Below are 6,639 nucleotides of genomic sequence, written 5' to 3' on the forward strand. Positions count from 1 at the left end.
CTAAGTCATATCTGACTCTTTACAACCCCATGGACTATAAGACACCAGGCTCCTCTGTCCTCTACTCTCTTCCAGAGTTTGCTCAAATTCATGTCCATTGAGTTAGTGATGCCATCCAACCATCTCATCCTCTGTCGCCTTCTTCTCCTTTTGCCTTCAATCTTTCCCAGCATCAGGGTCTTTTCTAATGAGTCAGCTCTTCGCATTAGGTTTCCAATCAGAATGGCAGCTAACAGTTAATACTCATTTTAGGCTCCCCTGGTGACTTAGTTGGTAAACAACCTGCCAGCCAACGCAGGAGACATGAGTTCAATCCCTGGGTAGGTAAGGTCCCCTGAGAAGGGCATGGCAACCTACTCTAGTATTCTTGCCTGGAGAATCCCATGAACAGAGGAGCCTGGCAGGCTACAGATCATGGGGTCACAAAAGAGTCAGACATGACTTAGCCAGTAACCAAAAATCAGCAAACAATATTCATTTTGTGCTAATGTTGAGGCACTGTTTTGCTATCGTATTTCTATTTAGCTACAAATAGAAAGAACTCCCCTCCTCTGTTCCACTCAAACTGCATTATAATAAATTATGTTAATTTCCAAATTTGCAAGAACAAAGGCTAGAGAAATTCAGCAGAAGCAAGTGCACACAGAGTAGGAGAAGATACAAGATCTCTCCAAGCAAGTTCCTTTGGCCCCTGAAGTCTTGGCAGAGACACAGTCCCAGCAGGGTGTCAGTCATGAAGGCCCTTAGAAGATGAATGATTTTGTTATGCTGTGGCCTTTTATGATTAGGATTTATGTTAGCCCTCAAGAGCTGATAGTAGCAATGTGAAAGTCACTGAGTCGTGTCCAATTGTTTGTGACCCCATGGACTATAGCCCCCCAGGCTCCTCTGTTCATGGGATCCTCCAGTCAAGAGTACTGGAGTGGGTTGCCATTCTCTTCTCCAGGGGATTTTCCTGACCCAGGGATTGAACCCTTGTCTCCTGCATTGCAGGCAGATTCTTTACTGTCTGAGCCACCAGGCAAGCATATACTAGCAATAATGTGTCTTTAACTAGAAATATTTGGAGACATCTGAATTTTCCTGCTTCTCAAGTTCTATGTGGCATCAGAAGGTCACAGCCTTATTGGAGTGGAGGTGGAAGATTGGAGACACTCCAGTGTACGGGATTCCCTGAGCAGAATCTCTTTCCCCTGCTTGACAGCATTCTGGCAAGCGCTTTACAAGTATTGATCCATTTAATCCTCACTGCAGTTCCTATGAGATGGTTATGATTACTATCACCATTTTCCAAGTGAGGAAGCAGAGGCTCAGAGAAGTTCATTATCTTGCCTGTGATCACTTTGGGCATAAGTAATGGATCTGGTACTCAAAAGGCCAGGTTATCTGATTTTAGAACTAGACTTTTTAGCATTCCTTACTAGATTGATTATAGTAGATGAATTAGTTTGTATTTATAAAAATTCTTTTTGAAATTCTCTTTTATTTACTTACATCCCTCAAGTCTGTTCACTGATATTAATTTTGAAAAATAGCTGAGGGGAAAAAAAAAGGTTCTAGTGAGATAAGTTTGGAAAACACTGTAAACTCTAATGGTCCCTTGGAGAGTCATTGTGAATATTAGCATATTCAGTTCAGTTCAGTTCAGTTCAGTCGCTCAGTACTGTTCAACTCTTTGCGACCCCATGAATCGCAGCATGCCAAACCTCCCTGTCCATCACCAACTCCTGGAGGTTACTCAAACTCATGTCCATAGAGTCGGTGATGCCATCCAGCCATCTCATCCTCTGTCGTCCCCTTCTCCTCCTGCCCCCAATCCCTCCCACCATCAGAGTCTTTTCCAATGAGTCAACTCTTCGAATGAGGTGGCCAAAGTATTGAAGCTTCAGCTTTAGCATCAGTCCTTCCAATGAATACCCAGGATTGATCTCCTTTAAGATGGACTGGTTGGATCTCCTTGCAGTCCAAGGGACTCTCAAGAGTCTTCTCCAACACACAGTTCAAAAGCATCAATTCTTCAGTGCTCAGCCTTCTTCACAGTCCAACTCTCTCATCCATACATTACCACTGGTAAAACCATAGCCTTGACGAGACGGACCTTTGTTGGCAAAGTAATGTCTCTGCTTTTCAATATGCTATCTAGGTTGGTCATAACTTTTCTTCTAAGGAGTAAGTGTCTTTTAATTCATGGCTGCAATCACCATCTGCAGTGATTTTGGAGCCCCAAAAAGTAAAGTCTGCCACTGTTTCCACTGTTTCCCCATCTATTTCCCATGAAGTGATGGGACCAGATGCTATGATTTTCATTTTCTGAATGTTGAGCTTTAAGCCAACTTGTTCATTCTCCTCTTTCACTTTCATCAAGAGGCTTTTAGTTCCTTTTCACTTTCTACCATAAGGGTGATGTCATCTGCATATCTGAGGTTGTTGATATTTCTCCCGGCAAGCTTGATTCCAGCTTGTGCTTCTTCGTAATTCCCAAATCCTTCAGAAGATAAATCTGTTTCATATTATTAACCTGACATACTCAAACGTATTTTATATTCATATATATATGTATATACATAAATATATATGATATATATATATATACTAATAACAACAATGGCAACTACTATTTATTGAGTACCTACTATGTCCCCAACACTATTCTAAAAGTTTCACATATTAGTCCTATGACATAGACACTGTCTTTACCTCTGTTTGACAAATTAGGAAACTGAAGCATAAGGCATTTGACAGTTTTGTCCAAGGTCGCAAAAGTGGTTTAGGTTGAACTTGAAGTCAAATAACTGTTCTGAACATGTGCTTAGTCACTCAGTTGTGTCCAACTCTTTGCAACTCTGTAGATTCTAGTCCATCAAACTCCTCTGTCCGTGGATTTTTCAGGAAGGAATGCTGAAGTGCGTTGGCATTTCTGCCTCTAGGGGATCTTCCTAACCCAGGGATCAAACCCACATCTCCTGTGCATCCTGCATTGCAGGCAGGTTCTTTACCTGCTGAGCCATCAGAGAAGCCCACATTTAATACCTACCATCTGCAAGGAGATCCAACCAGTCCATTCTGAAGGAGATCAGCCCTGGGATTTCTTTGGAAGGAATGATGCTAAAGCTGAAACTCCAGTACTTTGGCCACCTCATGCGAAGAGTTGACTCATTGGAAAAGACTCTGATGCTGGGAGGGATTGGGGGCAGGAAGAGAAGGGGATGCCAGAGGATGGAGATGGCTGGATGGCATCACTGACTCGACGGACATGAGTCTGAGTGAACTCCGGGAGTTGGTGAGGGACAGAGAGGCCTGGCGTGCTGCGATTCATGGGTTCGCAAAGAGTCGGACTGACTGAGCGACTGATCTGATCTGATCTAATCTGAGGTTGCAAAGAGTTGGGACACAACTGAGTGACTAGTACTTTCCACTTTCATCTATGGAAATGCTATGGAATGAGTTTTTCACTGAAATTACTTTGGGGGAAACAATTGAAACAGAATGTTTTGTATGGACAAAAGATAAATTACTTTAACATTTAATGTTCACAGGTCTTGAGAATGTTACATTGAATTTTTCTAAAATAGTTACAGTAATGCTGAATATAAAATTTAATTTTATAGGTATTTTTTAGAATAGCTATAAAACTGGGGACATAGTAGGTACTCAATAAATAGTAGTTGCCATTGTTGTTGTTAGTATATAAAGTACTGGATCCATTCTTCAGGATATGATTCTTTATAAATGTTTACTTTCTTGACTCTTTTTGGATTAAATTCTCACTATGATGATTGTTTTTTATTTGCAGTGTTGGATTGTTTTTTTGAACAGCAAGGTTAAACAGTATCTAGAGGTGGACTCTTTCTATAAGTTCTCTTTTAATACACACAGGTTGATTGCTGCTTTCGGTTAGCTTTCCAAATAGTTTTTAAAAATCATTGATGTGTCAGACATTTATTTGGTTTGCAAACTGATGAGTCCCAACCATATTTGTTATTGTAGACACCATACCAAGTCAGAAGCACTAAAGTAGATAGACTAACCACTTTGTGAATCTAGCTCACAGGTCTCAAAATTATACAGAGCTTCTGGTATACTTATGATACCCAATTTTTTAGGGTATTTATGACTCTAATTCAATTCTGCTAAGTAACTTCTGTATACACACACACACCTTACACTTTATAGACTTCATCTTTAAGTTAACAAGCAAAGTTTGGAAGATATTTCCTAATGAGATGAGTTCTAAGTATTGAGTTCCAAAGTATTGTTTTGAAACTTTTTAAAATTTAAAGCCATCTATTTTAACTCCATCCAGGGCATTACAATTTCTACACAAAGTCTATACAAGAGTATAGGGATCTTCTGGCCCTTACTATACTGGACAAACAATGTTGATATCTGTACAGATGCTCAGTCAAGCAGTATGGTTTAAGAGATGCATTACATGGAGATAACTTTAAAGAAACAAGAAAGAATTCTTTAGATAGTCATTTTGGATTATAAAATACAATTTTACTACACTTAAAAAATACTGAACCACATTCAGTCTATTTGAATAACTTCACCATTCTGCCTGGTAAAAGGCTATACTGGACTTTTCTCTATGACAGCCAGTCATCTAAGGATGTACTTCACCTCTTCAGAGTAACCTCATCACAGATTTTTCTCTCTTTCTTTTGGTAAAAGTTGTTCCTTAAAGTGCTTATTCATGTCCGTCCTCTTATCTCAAGTCTTGTTTTGTGATTTCTTAGTTGTAACAAGTTAGCAAATTCAGTTAGGATTGGCTGAGTCACTGAACCTGTAATTTTTTTTAAATCACATTTTGTGTGTCTTTCTCATTTGATAATAAAAAGAAAGCATATATATTAAAAACACTTAGGAAATAATATAAAGCACATATACAAATAAAAATCCACTGTAATACTGCTACCCAGGTGAAGCCACTAGTCCACCTTGGATTGGATATAATCAGATATATAAGTAGCTAAATTATTACCAGCAAGTTGTTTTTTTTGTTTGTTTGTTTGTTTTTGCTTTGTTTGGAGGATTTTTGCTATAGTGTGTTTTTACAATTTTGAGTTTTAACTGTTTATATTCAGAATGCTTCTCATAGTCATAGTACATGCCCTAGCCCTTTCTAAATATTCGAGCATGATTTCCCTAGAGTCATAGTGCAGAATTTTTTTTTTGAGCATATTATCATATTGTCATAGAAAATCAGCAGAAGCAATCAGCATTAGGTCTTTCTGTCTCAAGTCCCATACTCCCCAGTCAGGTAATTTGCTCTCCATTGCTTCCTTTTCCTTAGAGGGAAAATGCGGCAAGCAGTAGAGGGAACCTACTCTACTAGAGGGAACCTGCCATGCTACTCTTGGCTTTAGCATCACTAACATTGCTAAAATGCTTCATCAGTGTTGGATGTGTGCACCTTAACTTTTGTGCATCTGACGGGCAGTTCTGATCCTTATTTTTTTTCACTGAAGCAAAGTATGAGATGATGAAATAAGCCAATCAATGAGGCATTTTAAAGCACTGTATTGCTGTTTCCAAATCATGCTGGTGAAACCTAAGATCTGCCAATTGCCTCATAGTTGTTGTAGACAATAACAGCAACAACAATGACTAACAAAACTATAATGCTTATCTTGTGTCAGATGCTATCCTGAGCACTTTTCACATCCTAAATCCTTTCAGTTCAGTTCAGTCACTCAGTCGTGTCCAACTCTTTGCAACCCCATGAATCGCAGCACGCCAGGCCTCCCTGTCCATCACAAACTCCCGGAGTTCACTCAGACTCACATCCATCGAGTCAGTGATGCCATCCGGCCATCTCATCCTCTGTCGGCCCCTTCTCCTCCTGCCCCCAATCCCTCCCACCATCAGAGTCTTTTCCAATGAGTCAACTCTTCGCATGAGGTGGCCAAAGTACTGGAGTTTAAGCTTTAGCATCATTCCTTCCAAAGAAATCCCAGGGCTGATCTCCTTCAGAATGGACTGGTTGGATCTCCTTGCAGTCCAAGGGACTCTCAAGAGTCTTCTCCAACACCACAGTTCAAAAGCATCAATTCTTCGGCGCTCAGCTTTCTTCACAGTCCAACTCTCACATTCATACATGACCACTGGAAAAACCATAGCCTCGACTAGACGGACCTTTGTTGGCAAAGTAATGTCTCTGCTTTTGAATATGCTAAGTTGATCATAACTTTCCTTCCAAGGAGTAAGCATCTTTTAATTTCATGGCTGCAATCACCATCTGCAGCGATTTTGGAGCCCAAAAAAATAAAGTCTGACACTGTTTCCACTGTTTCCCCATCTATTTCCCATGAAGTTATGGGACCAGATGCCATGATCTTCGTTTTCTGAATGTTGAGTTTTAAGCCAACTTTTGCACTCTCCTCTTTTACCTTCATCAAGAGGCTTTTGAGTTCCTCTTCACTTTCTGCCATAAGGCGTCATCTGCATATCTGAGGTTATTGATATTTCTCCCGGCAATCTTGATTCCAGCTTGTGCTTCTTCCAGTCCAGCGTTTCTCATAATGTACTCTGCATATAAGTTAAATAAGCAGGGTGACAATATACAGCCTTGACGTACTTCTTTTCCTATTTGGAACCAGTCTGTTGTTCCATGTCCAGTTCCTCCTGACCTGCATA

Source organism: Bos indicus x Bos taurus, unplaced genomic scaffold, assembly GCF_003369695.1.
Source record: "Bos indicus x Bos taurus breed Angus x Brahman F1 hybrid unplaced genomic scaffold, Bos_hybrid_MaternalHap_v2.0 tig00000260_arrow_arrow_obj, whole genome shotgun sequence".
NCBI lineage: Eukaryota > Metazoa > Chordata > Mammalia > Artiodactyla > Bovidae > Bos > Bos indicus x Bos taurus.